Genomic DNA, 16111 nt, shown 5'->3' with positions numbered 1-16111 from the left:
TTCAGTTCTACCACTAAGGTCTTATTTTCCAATCCTCATTTGTTTCCAATTTCTGTGCTATAATCAGTAATTATTATTAATGCATCTTAATTATATGTTTGATCAACTTCAGACTGCAGAAATTAGTAGAAGTCTTTCATTGCTTAATATTTGGCTTTCGTGTTTCGTGGATAAATTTTAATAATAGTCATGTTCATGGGTTCTTCTCATATGCATATGGATATTATTCCATCATTAACGTCATTGTACATCAGGGCTGGCAGGCCCTGGCGGCTGAAAGCCGGGGGTGGCATCTGGTCCCAAGACGGGTTTTTGTCCCAGTGCCGCCAAGGTGGCAACTGCCGTAGCAAAAAAAGAGATGTTGGGCATGCTGGCCTGTTGTGGCTATGTATTGCAATCTTATCTCAGCTCAAAATGAACTATATGTCTGGCACTGCCAGCCTCACCAAAGACATCGACATAAAACATTTGATCTTGCTTCAAGATGGAAAAACACTTATTGGCTTTTTAAGAAGCATTGATCAGTTTGCTAACTTAGTACTACATCAGACTGTGGAACGAATTCACGTCGGAAAAAAAAATATGGTGATATTCCTTGAGGGATTTTTGTGGTCAGAGAAAATGTGGTTCTACTAGGAGAAATAATGATATTTTTCAAACTTGATTGTTTTGTGTAGGACTTGGAAAAAGAGAGTGACACACCCCTCCAGCAAGTGTCTATTGAAGAAATCCTAGAAGAGCAAAGGGTGGAACAGCAAACCAAACTGGAAGCAGAGAAGCTCAAAGTCCAGGTGCTTAAGGATCACGGCCTCTCCATTCCTCGAGCAGATACTCTGGATGAGTATTAAGTCTTTTGTTCAAGGGTAGATGCTCACGTGTAACAGGAGCTGTCACTGAAATGAAAGGGACATCCTGGTCACGTTGGGCCAGAGACTGTAGAATTTTGCAAAGCCATTTTTATTTTGAATTCTTTTACTTATGCGACATGAAGATATAATGTGGCATTCTTTTTCCTTTTTTTAAAGTAACAGAATCATTGTTTAAGGAAACAGTGAAATGGACTGTGGAACCAGCAACTACTTCTTTATATTACTTTTTTAATCCCAAAATATACTTTATAGGAGACATTCTTCACTTGCTTATAAATAAAATATGAATCTCCAAATTGTGGGGGAAAAAACCCCGTTCCTTTTGATGAAGAATGTAGTACCATTTCTCTTTACAATTGGTCATTCTCATCATAGTAGACCATATGTCTAAATTGCAGTAAAATACTACTTTTTCATGCACCAAAAGGGTAATGTTAAAAAAAAAAGCCACATGGGGGCAACTTGCATCTGACTTTCACTAACTTCACAAGGTGAAGCAGTCTCTATCCACAACACCCACAACACAAGACTGATTCCATGTAATCACACATGGCCCATACTCCCTACACCTACTTCTAGCAATTCTAATAGTAACAGTTCTTGCCTGGACTCACACTGCTTCAATATTGGGTCTGCTAATCCATTGCAATGGCCACACAGAACTCACAGGTGATACAATTATGAAGTTTATTAGGAAAGTTCAACAACAAAAAAGTCATTGCTGTCTAGTCAGAACCAACTCATATCTTATTCTCCATTGGGTTAAAGCTATAAATTACATGGGATAAGAGGATATTACCCATTTCCCCCCTTGGAATTTCTGGTGTATTTGTACTGCTAAAGGAACATAGACATTGGGTTAGCAGTGGAACTCCTTACAGACTTTGCCACCAAAACTCACATAGGAATGTTAATATGTCAATTCAAATTGAAGACAGGATACAAATCTCAAGTCAAGATAGCATCTTGACTTGTGTTCTCATAAGCCTTTTGATATGCTTCATGACTCCAGATCAGTGTTTCAAAACAGTTTTAGTTCTACTAATTATGGCATCTTCTCCCCATCCTCCAGTGAGCTTGAGCAAAGAAGTCTGACCCTGGCTCTGCCTTTGGCTCTGACTCTGGCTTTATAGAGTAACAGTTCCAGGTCTGCTCTCTCTCATGTTAGTCTCTATTTCTCTGCTATTGCTTCTTCTGCAGCTTTCCTCTAGGTCCCTATCTGACTCATGCAGAACTCTCCAAATGGACATGTTCTGGACTTGCTGATTCTTCTTTCTCACTGATAGTAAGATTCCCCTCTTTTTTTTCCTCTGTTGTAGTTGTGTACCATAGAATCAGAACTGACCCATTGCTGACCCTCCGGTGGGTTTTTAGAGACAGTTAGTCACACAGTTAATTGCCTATCCTTCTCCCCCAGAGCAGCTGGTGGATTCAAACCATGTGCCTTCGCCATTGTAGCACAGCTTCTTGTCACTAAACCGCCAAAGATCCATCTAAACTGGCTCAATTTAAGCCTGGCAGGTCGCTGAGGCTGACCAATCCCCTCATTAACAGGTACATAAAGTACCTTATTTGCATGCTCGGATCCAAAAGGTACTGTTCACCTCATTCACATCATTAGCATTGTCCCATCCAACCATGTGGAAAAGGTAAAGTAGTGAGTAGGAAAACAATTTTGAAAAATCAGCATATTATATCACCGGAAACAAAAAAAGAAAGTCCAAGTATTGGTGATTATGCAAAAAAAATCAGGATCCTCATGCTTTGCTAGTAGCAATGTAATGATTCAACCTTGAGAAACAATTTGTTCATTTCTTTAAATATTAATCATAAACTTATTAGACAAAGCCATAATTCCATTACTATGAACCTACCAAAGATAAATGAAAGCATATGTCCACAAATGTAAATATGTGTTCGAAAGAGCATTATTAACACTAGTCCAAAGTGAAAATAATCCAAATGTCCATGAACTGTAAATGAATAAACAAATGTGGTAAATGCATATAATGAGAAATTATTCTGTAATTAAAAATCATTTTTGTTACTTTTTAGCATTGCATGACATTCTATTATGTACAAGTATCATAGTTTATCCATTCAACTGGTAAAAGGCACTTACGTTGTTTCCATCTCTTTGCTATTAAAAACAATATTGCAATGAACATGGATGTACATATATCTTGCCTCTTATTTCCCCACTCCATACCTATTCAATCTGTATGCTGAGCAAATTATTTCATCATTTGTACTACGTGAAGAAAAACGTAGCATCAGGATTCAAAGATGACTCATCCAATCTGCATTATGCAGATGGCACAACTTTGCTTGCTGAAAGTGAAGACTATTTGAAACACTGGCTGTAGAAGTTCAGGGACTACCACCTTCAATAATGAATTACGTCTCTCAACATCAAGAAAACAAAAATCTTAAGCACTGCACCAATAGGCAACATCATGATTGTCGTTATTGTGATGTGTTTATGAGTCACCTACGACTCATAACAATCCGATGCTCAGTAACTCTGAACCCTACCCTCCTCTACTGAGTTGATCTCGTGTGTGTGACACATCTTATCAACAATTTCCTTTTACACAGATCCAAAATAAATTTCCATGGCAACTGCAGTAAAAAAAAATCAAAAGATATAGTGCATTGGGAAAATCTGCTGTCAAAGACATATCTAAAGTGCTAAATAGCAGTGGCCACCTGATACAAGACATGGTGTTTTAAATTACTGCCTATACTTCTGAAAGTTGACCAGTGAATAAGAAGGGGAAAAGATGAATCAGTGTATTTGAATTGTAGTGTTGGAAACAAGTATTGAATAGTCCATGCCCTGCCGAAAGAACTAACAAGTATGTCTTGTTCCAAGTGAAAACAGGGTGCTCCTTCGAGGTAAGGATGGTGAGACTCCGGGCATGTGTCAGAAGAGAACAGTCCTTGGAAAAAGACCGACTGCTGGGAAAGGTGGAGTGTCAGAGAGAGAGAGAAAGACCTTCAACAAGGCAGACTGTCACAATGACTGTAACAATGGGCTCAAGCACATCAGATCATGAGGATGGCTCAGGACAGGGCAAGGCTGAGATCTGTTGTTCATAGGGTCAACTCAGGGGCATCTAACAACAACAACAACAACAACAGCACTACCACCAACAATTTCCTTAGGATATATTCATAGTAGTAGGATTCCTAGGTCAAATGGTATTTCTACTCCAATTGTTTAAGGAAGCATCATCCTGTTTTTCACAGTGTTGAACCACTTTACAATTCAATTAGCAATATATGGGAGTTCTCTCATACTCTCATCAGTATTCATTATTTTCTGGTTGGTTTTGTTTTGTTTGTTTTTTTAATTTGCTGTTATTGTTGAGGTGAGATGATATCTCTTTTTGTTTTTAATTCTCTCTCTAAAGGCTAATGGTTGTGATAAAATGTGTATGAATTGCTGGATGGAAAAATCAATTTGCTCTGTAAACATTCACTCAAATAACAATTTAAAAGTTTTTAAAAGAATAAACAACTGAAAGAAAACAATCTGAATAAAAAATAGACAAGGAATTTAAATAGTGAGAAAGATATATAAATGGCCAGTAAGCATATGAAATCAATGTAATTGGCCATTGTTTTTGTTGTGTGGTACTGCGTCAGAACTGACTCATAGCTGATCCTTCAGTGGGTTTTCAGAAGAAGTAAATCACACGCGAGGAGATTGCCCATCCTGCAGAACAGGTGATGGATTCGAACATTGCACCTTCGGGATTGTAGTGCAGCTTCTTAGCACTAAACCACTAGAGCTCCCGTTAGCCATTGCTGCTGTAGTTGTGTGCTGTAGAATCAGAACTGACTCACAGCTGGCACTTCAGTAGGTTTTCAGAGGAAATAAATCACACATGAGGAGATGGCCCATCCTTCTCCTGTTGATTAATTGGTGGATTCCAATCGTATGCCTTTGGGATTGCAGAGGATCTTACCACCAGGACACTAGAGTCCCATTATACATTATCAGTGTTGTCAGGTGCCATCTATCAAGTCAAGTACAACTCATAGCAACTCTGTGAACAACAGATCTGAACTCTGTCCTGTCTTGTGCCAAACTCACAGTCTCACACTTGAACTCATTGCTGCAGTCACTGTGTAAGTCAAACTCGTTGAGGGTCTTTTTCTCCTTTGCAGTCCCTCCACTTTTCCAAGCATAAAGTCCTTCTCCAAGGAATGGCCTTTCCTAACATCATGCCAAAAATATGTGAGACAAAATGCCAACATCTTTAGCTCCAAATTGCTCTCTGGCTTCACCTTCACCAAGACATATCTGTCTGTTCTTTTTGGCAGGCCATGGAATATTCAGTACTCTTCAACATCATGGTCCAAAGGCGTCAATTTTTCTTTGGTTTTCTTTATTTATTGTCCAGCTCTTAGACAAATTGCAAGTGATTGAACTGTCTTAGTATCATAGGGACTTTGGTCCTCAAACTGACATCATTGCTCTAGTAATTTGAAGAAGTCCCTGATGGCAAACATTCCCAGGGCAACACATCTCTTGACTCTACCTGATCATACAGTTGATCATACAACTGCTAGTACCAAGTGTATTGATTATAGATCCAAGTAAGATGAAGTTGTTGACAGTTTCAATTTTTTACTTTCATCTATCATGATCTTGCTAATTAGTGCAGTAGTAAGATTTTTTGTTTTCTTCATGTTGAGATGCAAACCATATTGAAAGTCATAGTGGAAACGTAAATAAAAAACCACAGTGAGCTACCACTTTGCTCTCAATAGAGTAGCTGTTATCAGAAGAATGAAAAATAACAAGTGTTTGCAGGAATATAGAAAAGTTGAAAGCCTCTTCCATTTCTGGTGAGAATATAAAATGATACAACCCAGTGAGAAACAGTTTGAGGATTCCTAAAAATTTAAACATAGAATTACCACAGGCCCAGCAATACCACTTCTAAATATATACACTAAAGATTTCAAAGCAAAGTCTCAAATAAATATTAGTATAATAATGTTCCTTACAGTATCACTCAGAATTGCCAAAACATTTAGAGACCCTAGAATCTATCAAACAATTAATGGAATGGATAGATGAATAGATGAACAAATTGTGATCTATTCTTTAGAAATGACATTTGACACATATGAATGGGCTCTGATGGCCTACTCCATAGTGATGTGCACTGTTAACCCAAGGGCTGTGATTCTCCGGCAGTTTTAATCTACCAGTGTTTCCAGGGGAGAGTCAATCTGCTCCTGTGTCATTTACAGCCTCCTTAAAATCTACTGGGGGCTCAGCTGCATGATGACAATGAGTTTTGAATTTTTTTTATGAGATGGATGAACCCTGATAGGACTTTGTTAAATAAAAGAAGCCATAGGGTGGGGGAGGAAACACTATTATATGATCCTACTTATAGGAAATTCAGAACAGGCAAAGACATGACTACCAAAAGCAGATTACTGGTTTTATGCAAATAACACGTGCTCTCTAAGTTTGCCAACCTTTCCTGCCCAGAGGCATTTTCATAAATACCACTATGCTAGATTTTTAAAAAAACATGTTGCTTTTTAGAATTAGTATAACACATTTACAAAAATACATGGGTGATAAGGGAAATCCAAAACATATTGCCCAGCAGCATGAGATCTGACAAGGGTTCTTTGGTGTGTAGGAGAGTGCCTGACTTGGCTGAGGTCGTCAGAGCTTCCTGCCCTTTGAAGATGCCACAAAGATAGGAGCATATTGAGAACTGAGATGGACTCTTGATTAGGAAGAGAAGCCACAGAGACGAGCCACAGTTCTCCAAGCTCTACTGCTACTCAAGTTTAAAGGAGTCACATCTACAGACAGGGCTTGAGAATGGTGATGATCAGAAAATTGTTGGGTAACTGAACAGCCTGGCAATGAAATTCTTTGAATTGTGTTAGATGGCAGAGAATGGGCCAGGGAACATTGATTTGTATTCTTTTTTTTTTAATAATTATATTTGGGAGCAGAGGTCATACAGCCCTGGTGTACAAGTTGCCGTACAGCGGTAACTTGTGGTTGCTGTGAGGCTGAACACTGTGACAGCGATGTGCCAAATGCGTTAATGGTTGGTTACTCAATGAGGACAGTGGGGGTGGAGCTCCCCCAAATAAAACAAGCTTGGAAGCAGGAGTGGCGTCCACTTCCATAATAGCTTGCCTCCGGTAACCCTATGAACCTGGAGAGAGGATGAAAGACACACAAGTATTGAAGACTCTCCTTCATAGGGTTGCTATGAGCTGCCTGTGAATCGACGGCACTTAACAACAAGTATTGTATGCTCATTGAAAAAATATTTAAATGTTAAAGATAATATTAAAATTAAAATATCTTCCAATCCACCTCTGTTAAATAACATAAGCATTTTCTTATGTAAGATTACACACTCTTTCACTTATTTTTTTTTATCAAATTAATATACACACTAAAAGCCATGGAACCTAGAAAATGTACAGCCCCAAACAGTAACTCTTGCTTCGCTCTCTCTCCTTTTCTCCAAACACCCTTTCCCAAAATTAGTAATTTTAGACTTCTGGCATTTATGCATTTCCATGTTTCCTAATTGAAGTTTCACTAGTTTTACTATTGTACTTTGATTAATCAACTTTAAATATAATTGTAAACTCAAACTCAGTGCCTGTTGAGTTTATTCCAACCCATAACACCACTTCATGGGTTCTCTGAGGCTGTAATTTGCTGTGGTCTTTGGGAGACTGTTTTCACCAAACAAGTCTCTCATGTCTCCAAACCACTGAAGATAGCGCAGCTTATGGGTCAGCATCGCAACTTCTTGTGACCTGTGCCATCAACATTCCCTTAAACATGGTCCAGTCATCTTTAACGATGGATTAAGATTTTAGCTCTCTTATCCTGTCCCCTCTTCTCTACTTGCCTCATCCTAAAAGCCCAATAAACTTAAATTATCAATATTCACTGTTATGTCACTATGCTTATACAAATACAATTTATACCTGATTATTAAAGGAAGCATTTAAATAGGAAATATTTATTTTCTTACTTTTTCTTTTTTTAACTTCTTTCACTCTGATCAAAATAAAAATATAGAGAATTATGAAATTATAGGTTTACTGCTTCCACTACTTTAAGTTGAGGCTGCTGTTTGAAAGGCTTGCAAATTGTTTTATTCAAGTTTTCAAAGCTCATCTCAATCCCTCAGTAAAGTATACCTATATTTCTGGAAGGATCTCCCAGGCAGACTGCTTGCTAAGTCCTGGGATTCCTGTGCTGGGTGATATGAGTTGGGTCAGACACATGATGGAATTCTCTGTGCAGTTTTCAGAATGTAAATCAGAGATGAATGTTTACTTTTCTTATAGTTAGTAAAGGCCACAGTCTTCGTAATTACTTGCTATGCATCAGAGAGCTGGACAATGACTAAGGATGACAGAAGATTTAATGTCCTTGAGTTGTGGTGCTGTAGAAGAGTCCTGACCATACTATAGACTTCCAAGAAAGGGTGAATCCAAGTTTCTCCTTGGAGGCAAGAATTTTGAAGCTCCATCTCAAATACTTTGAGCATGTAGCCAGGAGAAAATGGTCTTTGGAGAGAGACATCATGGTTGGAAGGGTGGAGGGTAGGCACAAGAGAGGAAGACCCTGTATGAGGTATTTACTAGGGCAGTGGGGGTAAGTATGTTGGAGTCAGTGAGACTGACTTAGAACAGGCAGGCTTCAGAGCTGTTGTACATAGGGTCACTATGAGTTGGAGGCAACTTGACAGCACCCAATAACAACATGTTCAATATTCTTCTCTAGAACCACATCTCAAAGGCATCGATTCGTCTTTTGTTACCCTTATTCATTCTCCAGCTCTCAGATGCATAATAAGTTATTGAGAAGACCATGGCTTGGATCAGGAACACTTTAGTTTCTATACTAACATCATTGCTTCTTAGCACTATGAAGAGGCCTGTAACAGCAGATTTTTTCCAAAAGCATCTCATACTTTGATTTCCTGATTGCTGGTGCCAAGACTGTTGATTGTGAACCCAAGCAAGCTGAAATTGTTAACAACCTCAATCTCTTCTCCATCTATTGCGTTGCTGCCAGTTGGCCCGGTGTTGAAGAATCTTTCTTTTCTTCATGTTGAGATGCAATCCATATTGAAGACTACAGTCCTTGACCTTCTGTAGCAAACACTTCAAATCCTTCTGTTTATATTATTGTTGGTTTTTATGTGCCCTCAAGTTGATTGTGGCTCATAGTGACCATATGCACAGTATCTCTGAACCCTGCACTACCTGAGTCTATCTGATACCCTCATGATCCCAGTTACTGTGTCAATCAATCTCATCTGGGATCTTCTTCTCCTGTGCCATCCCTCCATCTTCCAAGCGTGATGTCCTTCTCCAAGGACTAGTCCTTCCTGGCCTTGTGCTCAAAGTATGTGAGAGAACGCTTCAGAATCCTTGCCTCAAAGGACAAACTTGGTTTTGCCCTCTCCAGGACAGACTTATTTTTTGTCTTGATAGTCCATGCTGTGTTCAATACTCTTTGCCAGCACCAAAAGTCAAAGACATTGATTATTCTTCTATCATCCTTAGTCATTGTTTGGCTCTCTGATGCATGACAAGTAATTGCAAAGACCATGGTCTGAATCAGGCACACTTTTAGTCTCTACACTGATATCATTGCCCTATAGCGCTCTGGGGAGGTCCCTGATAGCAGATTTTCCCAGTGCACTTCGTCTTTTGATTTCCTCACTGCTGGTGCCGAGAGTATTGATTGTAGAGCTGAGCAAGCTTAAACTGTTAACAATCTAAATCTTTTCTCCATCTATCGTGGTGCTGCCAATTGGTCCAGTGGTAAGGATCTTTATTTTGTTTGACATTGATTATATATATATATCTTCATTTTATCCTTGCAGTTCAGTTAGTTATAATTTGGCAGGGTATAGAATTCTCAATTCCCCAGAGGAATGCATGTGTCTACACAATTTTGAGGCATTTTTCCATTATCTTCTTGCATATAACCTTCCTGTTAAGAAGTCTAAAACCATTCTGCTTCCTGATTGTGGGTTTTCTACTGTTTCTTTCTGGAAGCTTTTTGAATTCCATCTTTGTCATTGGGTTCTGAAACAACATAACTGTGTTCTGCATTTTGCAGTCTCACTTGGTTGCTGTAGGTCTATTTTTACTCAACAAGCTGAGCACTGTGGACACTTTCAATCCAGAAAAGCATGGTCTTCAGTTTTGGTTCTGGGAAATTTTCTGGAATTATTTATTCGATCCTCTTCTTCCATTGGTTTCTCCTCTTGCTTCTCAAAGCAAGAACTATGGACTGGCTCTTTAATTTTCTTGTCTTTCCTCTCACCATTTACAGTTATTTGAATTTGAAAGATTCTCTTGCTTTGTGGAAGAGTTTTTCAACTTTAATTTCCAGTTGTCCTGTTGAGTTTTTCATTTCTGTTATCATGGCTTTCATTTCCAAGGGTCCAGTTTTGTTTCTCTGAATGTTCCTCTATTTAAAAATAGTAAAAGGTCTTCTCTTATCTCTTTGTGCATATTAAAGCTGGGGATTTGAAGCTTTCCTTTTCCTGTATTATCTTTGTTTCCTTTAGGTTACTTTTATCTACTTGTTTGCCTTGGTCTTTATGTTTCCTGTTAGAGATTTTCCTTGACTGTTTTCATCTTTGACTGTAGGCTCTAGTTTAAGAAACACTAAAACTGAACTGAAGTCTCTGAGCACAGGGAGAGTCTTGTTGATAGGAGATCTCTGTGAGATAATCTGATGTGGCCACTGGTGAGAGAATTCTCAGTGTCAGTGTAAGTCTATTTGTTTCTTCTTGTTGTTGTTCTAATTAATTTGAGTATTTAAGTGATGATAATTATACAAAGGCTTTAGGCCTTTTGTTCATAGGGTCGTTATGAGTCAACCTCGACTCAACAGCAACAACAATTGCTCCTAGTGACCCTATGAACAACAGATCTGTCCTATCTTGTACCATCCTCAACATCTTTGACATATTTGCACCTGTTGGTGTAGTCCCTGTGTTACTCTAGCTCATTAAAGGTCTTCTTTTTCTTCCTCTAACACTCCACCTTTCCAAGCGTGATGTCTCTTTCCAAGGAATGGCTTCTCCTAACAACAGGCTCAAAGTACGTGATGAGGACGTCACCACCACTCTTGCCTCTCAGGATCTCTCTCGCTGCACTTTCTCCAAGACGTTCTGTGATGGTGTTGTTTTTCTTTTGGCAATCTGTGGGATATTCAGTAGTCTTCTTTAACACCAAAACTCAAAGACATAGTTTCATCTTCTGTCATCATTATTCACTGTCCAGCTCGCAGATGCATAGCAACGATTGAAAAGATCATAGCTTGAATCAGATACACGTTAGTCTTTAAACTGACATTGGGAGAAGTCCCTGACATCAGAATTTCACAATGCAATACATCTTCTGATCTGACTGCTGGCACTGAGGGTGTTGACTGTGAATTCAAGTAAGATGAAATCATTGACAGTTTTAATCTTTTCTCCATATATTATGAAGTTGCCTATCGGCCTAGTGGTAAGGAAGTTTATTTTCTTTATGTTGAGATGTAACCCATGTTGAAGGCTGTGGTCTTTGTGATCTTCTGCAGATAGCATTTCATATCCTCAGCAAGCAAAGTTGTGTCATCTGCATAATGGAGATTGTTGATAAGTCTTCCTCCAATCCTGGTGCCACATTCTTCTTTATAAAGTCCAGCTTCTTGAAAGATTTGTTCAGCAGATAGATTGAATAGGTATGGAGAAAGGATACAGCCCTGATGCACACCTTTCCTACTTTTAACAGTGTTCCCTTGCTCTGTTCAGACAACAGCTTCTTGGTCTAGGTATAGGGTTCGTATGATCATAATTAAGTGTTCTGGGATTCCCATTCTTCTCAATACTAGCTATCGTTTGTGATCCACACAGTCAAATGCCTTTGTAAAGTCAACAAAACACAAATAGGCATTCTTTTGATATTCTTTGCTTTCAGCCAGGATCCATCAGACATCAGCCATGATATTCCTGGTATCATGGCCTCTTCTAAACCAAGTTTGAACTTCTAACAGTTCTCTGTCAATGTACTATTCTAGTCATTATTTTATAACCATCAGCAATATTTTGCTTACATATAATCTTAATGATACGGTTTAATAATTTCCACATTCTGTTGAATCACCTTTCTTGGGAATGGGAACAACTATGGATCTTTTCCACTTAGTTGTCTGGATAGCTGTCTTCCATATTTTCTAGTTAGCAGGTTAAGGGTTGCATCTGTTAAATGAAACAAGTCAATTGGTATCCCGTCTATTCCTGGGGTTTTATTTTTTGCCAATGTTTTCAGTGCAGCTTAAATGTCTTCCTTCATTACTGTCGGTTATTTACCGTCATCTACATTATCATGTTACTTGTGTTGATTGAATCCTTTAGAAAATACTTTAATGCCTAGTTTCTTAAATTCTATAAACTCGGGTGAATGGACATTTGGGAATTTTTAGCCCATGATAAGTATATAGTTATTAGACTGCAACTGTACCAGACATTGCTTAAGAATTTATATTCTCTAGAAAACAAACTCATGGGGCTTTGGTGGCCTACTGGTAGGAAGTTGCACTGCTAGTCTAAAAGCATGCCATTCAAATTAGACCCCATCTCTACAGGACATGTTTGGACACTCCCCTCTGCAATTCACAGACTCTGAAAACTCTCTGGAAGGTCAGCTGTGAGTTGATTCTGATTTGATGGCAATGAGTTGTTGAGAGAAAGGAGTCAATTTTTTGCTGTAATTAGCGCATAGGCAGTATTCAAGAGAATAAGTAGAAAGAAAACCCTTAATATCTCTTAACAGAGTTTAACCAATATTGCTAATTTTAGTTTCTACCTCATTTTTCCTCAATTCTTGAATTTTTTAAGGATTCTGTAGAGTTATCAATAAGATTACCTCTCTGCTTTTTTCCTTTCCATGTGCCAGGTCAGTTTATTTCTTTCTCTCATCTCTCTCTCTCCCCCCTCCTCCCATTCCTATTTCCAGTCCTTATTGCTTTTTCTCTAAATATCTTTATTTAGTTTTATTAAACTATTATTTAACTTTATTTGATTTTTCTGGAGGGAGTGAAATTAAATTCAATCTTCCATCTTCATCTGAAAACTCTTGGGGAGGAAAAAAAGATACACATGTTGTTGTTGTGTACCATTGAGTCATAACCAACCCATAGCTGACCTGGTGGAAGATTTTCCCAGGCAGTTAAGCTCACAGGAGGAGATTTCCCACCTTTCTGCCATGCAGCAGCTAATAGATTCGAACCACGTGCCTTCAGGAGTACAGTGAAGCTTTTTGCCAGTATCAGAGCTCTCTTTTATAGATATAAGTGAATGTGAATGCAACTGTCAAAGCTAAAATTATTGTACTAATCTTATATGTGCTTGAGGAAATAAGTTCTTCAAGATCGCAGTCACTTAGACCTGTTTAAGCATGTCCCAATTATATATAAACGTATCTATCATGAAATAGGAAATCTGAAGGTAGCACTGCTCTTAGGGATTTATTTTTGTTTGCCTCATATCCATGAAAACTTTTACATTCAATAAATTTTAAATAGAAATCAAGTGAGCTATCTAGCTGGGAAAAATCCCAAATTCTTGCAATCTTGGGCTTGCATTCATCTAGAGTAAAATCAAAGGGAGGATTGCATTTGCTTCCTTCCAGTATGGGTTCCTCGCTTTAGTCACCACAGTCTGAGCTTGCCCTGCCTTATCAGTGCCCACCACACTTACATAGGTTTACCTGCCCGTCCCATGTTTGCATATGCACATGATAGAAATTTTTAATTAAAAAATGTCTTACTATTCAAATTCTTCTGTGTCTTGCTTATTTTACCTAACTGTACTAAGTAGGTTTTGGGGTTATTTTTTATGCCCCACTTAGAGTCATTGTCTTCTTATTGTACAAATAAGTCAGATACACCAGCACAAGTGTCCTACATTCAGGACTGTGCTGTGTGATCCTGTTTCTCTTGCTTGAGCTAACTGATCCAGGAGTAGACACCTAACCCAAGCTGGGCCAAATGACATACTCTATTATTTGAACTTGAAATGGAGACATGGGGCCTACGAATCATTAGGGCTGAGTCCCATTAACAGTAGTGCTTTAGAAAGAGATTCCCAAAACTTCAATTACAAAATCTCTAGAGCTCCCACTGACGAGCTCTGGGATATATACACTGTGGACATTGCTATTATCCACAAAGAAAGAAAAAGTTCACTATAAAGACAGAGAAGGAAGAAAGGTCCAAAATGAATGTCAGAAGGGACTCTGAATATAGTACTAGTGCCGGTGCAACCTCTATTGAAGGCTGTATCGTGCTTCCTCAAAAAGTTGCAAATAGAAATACTATTTGACCCAGCAATTCCACTACTGAAAATATACCCCGAAGAAACCATAACCACCACCCAAGCAGATATATGCACACCCATGTTTATCGCGGCTTTGTTCACAATAGCAAAGAGTGAGAAACAACCTAAGTGCCCATCAACAAACGAATGGATAGACAAGCTCTGGTATATTCACACAATGGAATACTATGCTATACTGGAAAAAAGGAACTCATGAAACATTATGCAAAATGGATGACCCTGGAGGACATTATGAATGGAAATCCAAAGTCTCTGTAAATTTTCATTAAAGTTAATAAAAAAATATATAGTACTAGTGGCAAGCCAAAACAAAGAGAAGAAATGATGAAGTTAAACAGCTGAACAAAAGATTTCAAAGGGAAACTCTTGGAGACAAAGCAAAGAACCACAATGAAATGTACAAAGAGCTTGAGTCAGAGAATCAAAAGAGAAAACCTTTCTCAGCCTTTCTTAAGCTGAAGGAACTGAAGAACATATTCAAGTTGCAAGGCTTGAGTAGCAATACTGAGAGATGTGATGGGAAAAATCTTGAATGATTCAGGAAGCTTCAAAAGAAAATGGAAAGAATTCATGGAGTCACTGTACTGAAAAGAATTGACTGTCACAGAACCATTTCAGAAAGTAGCATATGATCACCAACGGAAACAAAGGAAGATGTTCAAGCTATTCTGAAAGAATTAGCAAAAAATAAGGACCCAGGAACTGATGGAATACCAAGTGACATATTTTAAAATCTAATGCATCCCTGGATGTGCTCATCAGCCTGTACCAAAAGATTTGCAGGACAGATACCTAGCCAACTGATGGAAAGAGATCCATATTTGTTTCCATTTTTTTTTAAAAAAAGATCCAACATAGTGTAAAAGTTATCAAACAATATAATTAATATGATATGTAAGTAAAGTCTTGCTGAAGATTATCCAAAAATTACTAGAATAGTACTTTGACAGAGAACTGCTAGAAGAAGTTTAAGCTTGAATTATAAGAGGCCATGTCTAAAGATGACAGAAGGAAAATTCATGCCTTTGAGTCATGGTACTGGAGAAGTATATTGAACATGCCATGGACATTCAAGAGAATAAACATGTCTGTTCTGGAGAAGGTGAAACCAAGTTGCTCCTTGGAGACAAGGATTTTGAAGTTCTATCTCACATACTTTGGGTGTACTGCCAAGAGGAATCAGTCCTTGGAGAAGGACATCAAGCTTGGAGGGGTAGAGGGTCAGTGCAGAAGAAGAAAATTATGGATGAGATGGATTTACACAATAACTGGGGTAATGAGGGTAAATGTGTCAGAGACAGTGAGGTTGGCTCAGAATAGGGCAGGGTTCAGAGTAATTGTTCATCAGGTCACTATAAGTCATAGTCAACTTGATGACATATAACAACAACATGGCACCAGGAATATCATTGCTGATGTCAGACAGACCTTGACTGAAAACAAAGAGTATCAGAAGGGTATCTATTTGTGTTTTATCAACTATACAAAAACATTTGACTAGGTAGGTCACAAGAAATTGTGTCTGAGGTGGATCAGAGACTTGGAGGGGAAGCCCAAAACCATGAAGATCATAAGAGACAAAATGGGACCAAGTTTAGAAGGCCTAGCTTATGGTATAAAGAGGATGACAAATACACCAGAAAAGCACAACCAGGAGAGGATAAAATTGATGAATGGGATCTTCTAAAGATTCAATCCCTGTGTGCATCAAAAACTTTTTCATTAAGGTGAAAAGAAACTCTACCAACCATGAGAAAATATTGGCAATACCGTCTCAGACAAGAATTTCATAACAAAGGTTTGCAGAAT

General features: G+C 38.4%; 1 pseudogene; it reads left to right on the top strand.

Moving 5' to 3' along the window:
• The first annotated feature begins 414 nt into the window (after positions 1-414).
• LOC102848551 lies at positions 415-848 on the top strand (annotated as a pseudogene).
• Positions 849-16111: the final 15263 nt, after the last annotated feature.

This window comes from Elephantulus edwardii, unplaced genomic scaffold, assembly GCF_000299155.1.
Source record: "Elephantulus edwardii isolate Elephantulus edwardi_28Jun2011 unplaced genomic scaffold, EleEdw1.0 scaffold00109, whole genome shotgun sequence".
Classification (NCBI taxonomy): Eukaryota; Metazoa; Chordata; class Mammalia; order Macroscelidea; family Macroscelididae; genus Elephantulus; species Elephantulus edwardii.
This window is presented reverse-complemented; position numbering and strand designations above follow the sequence as displayed.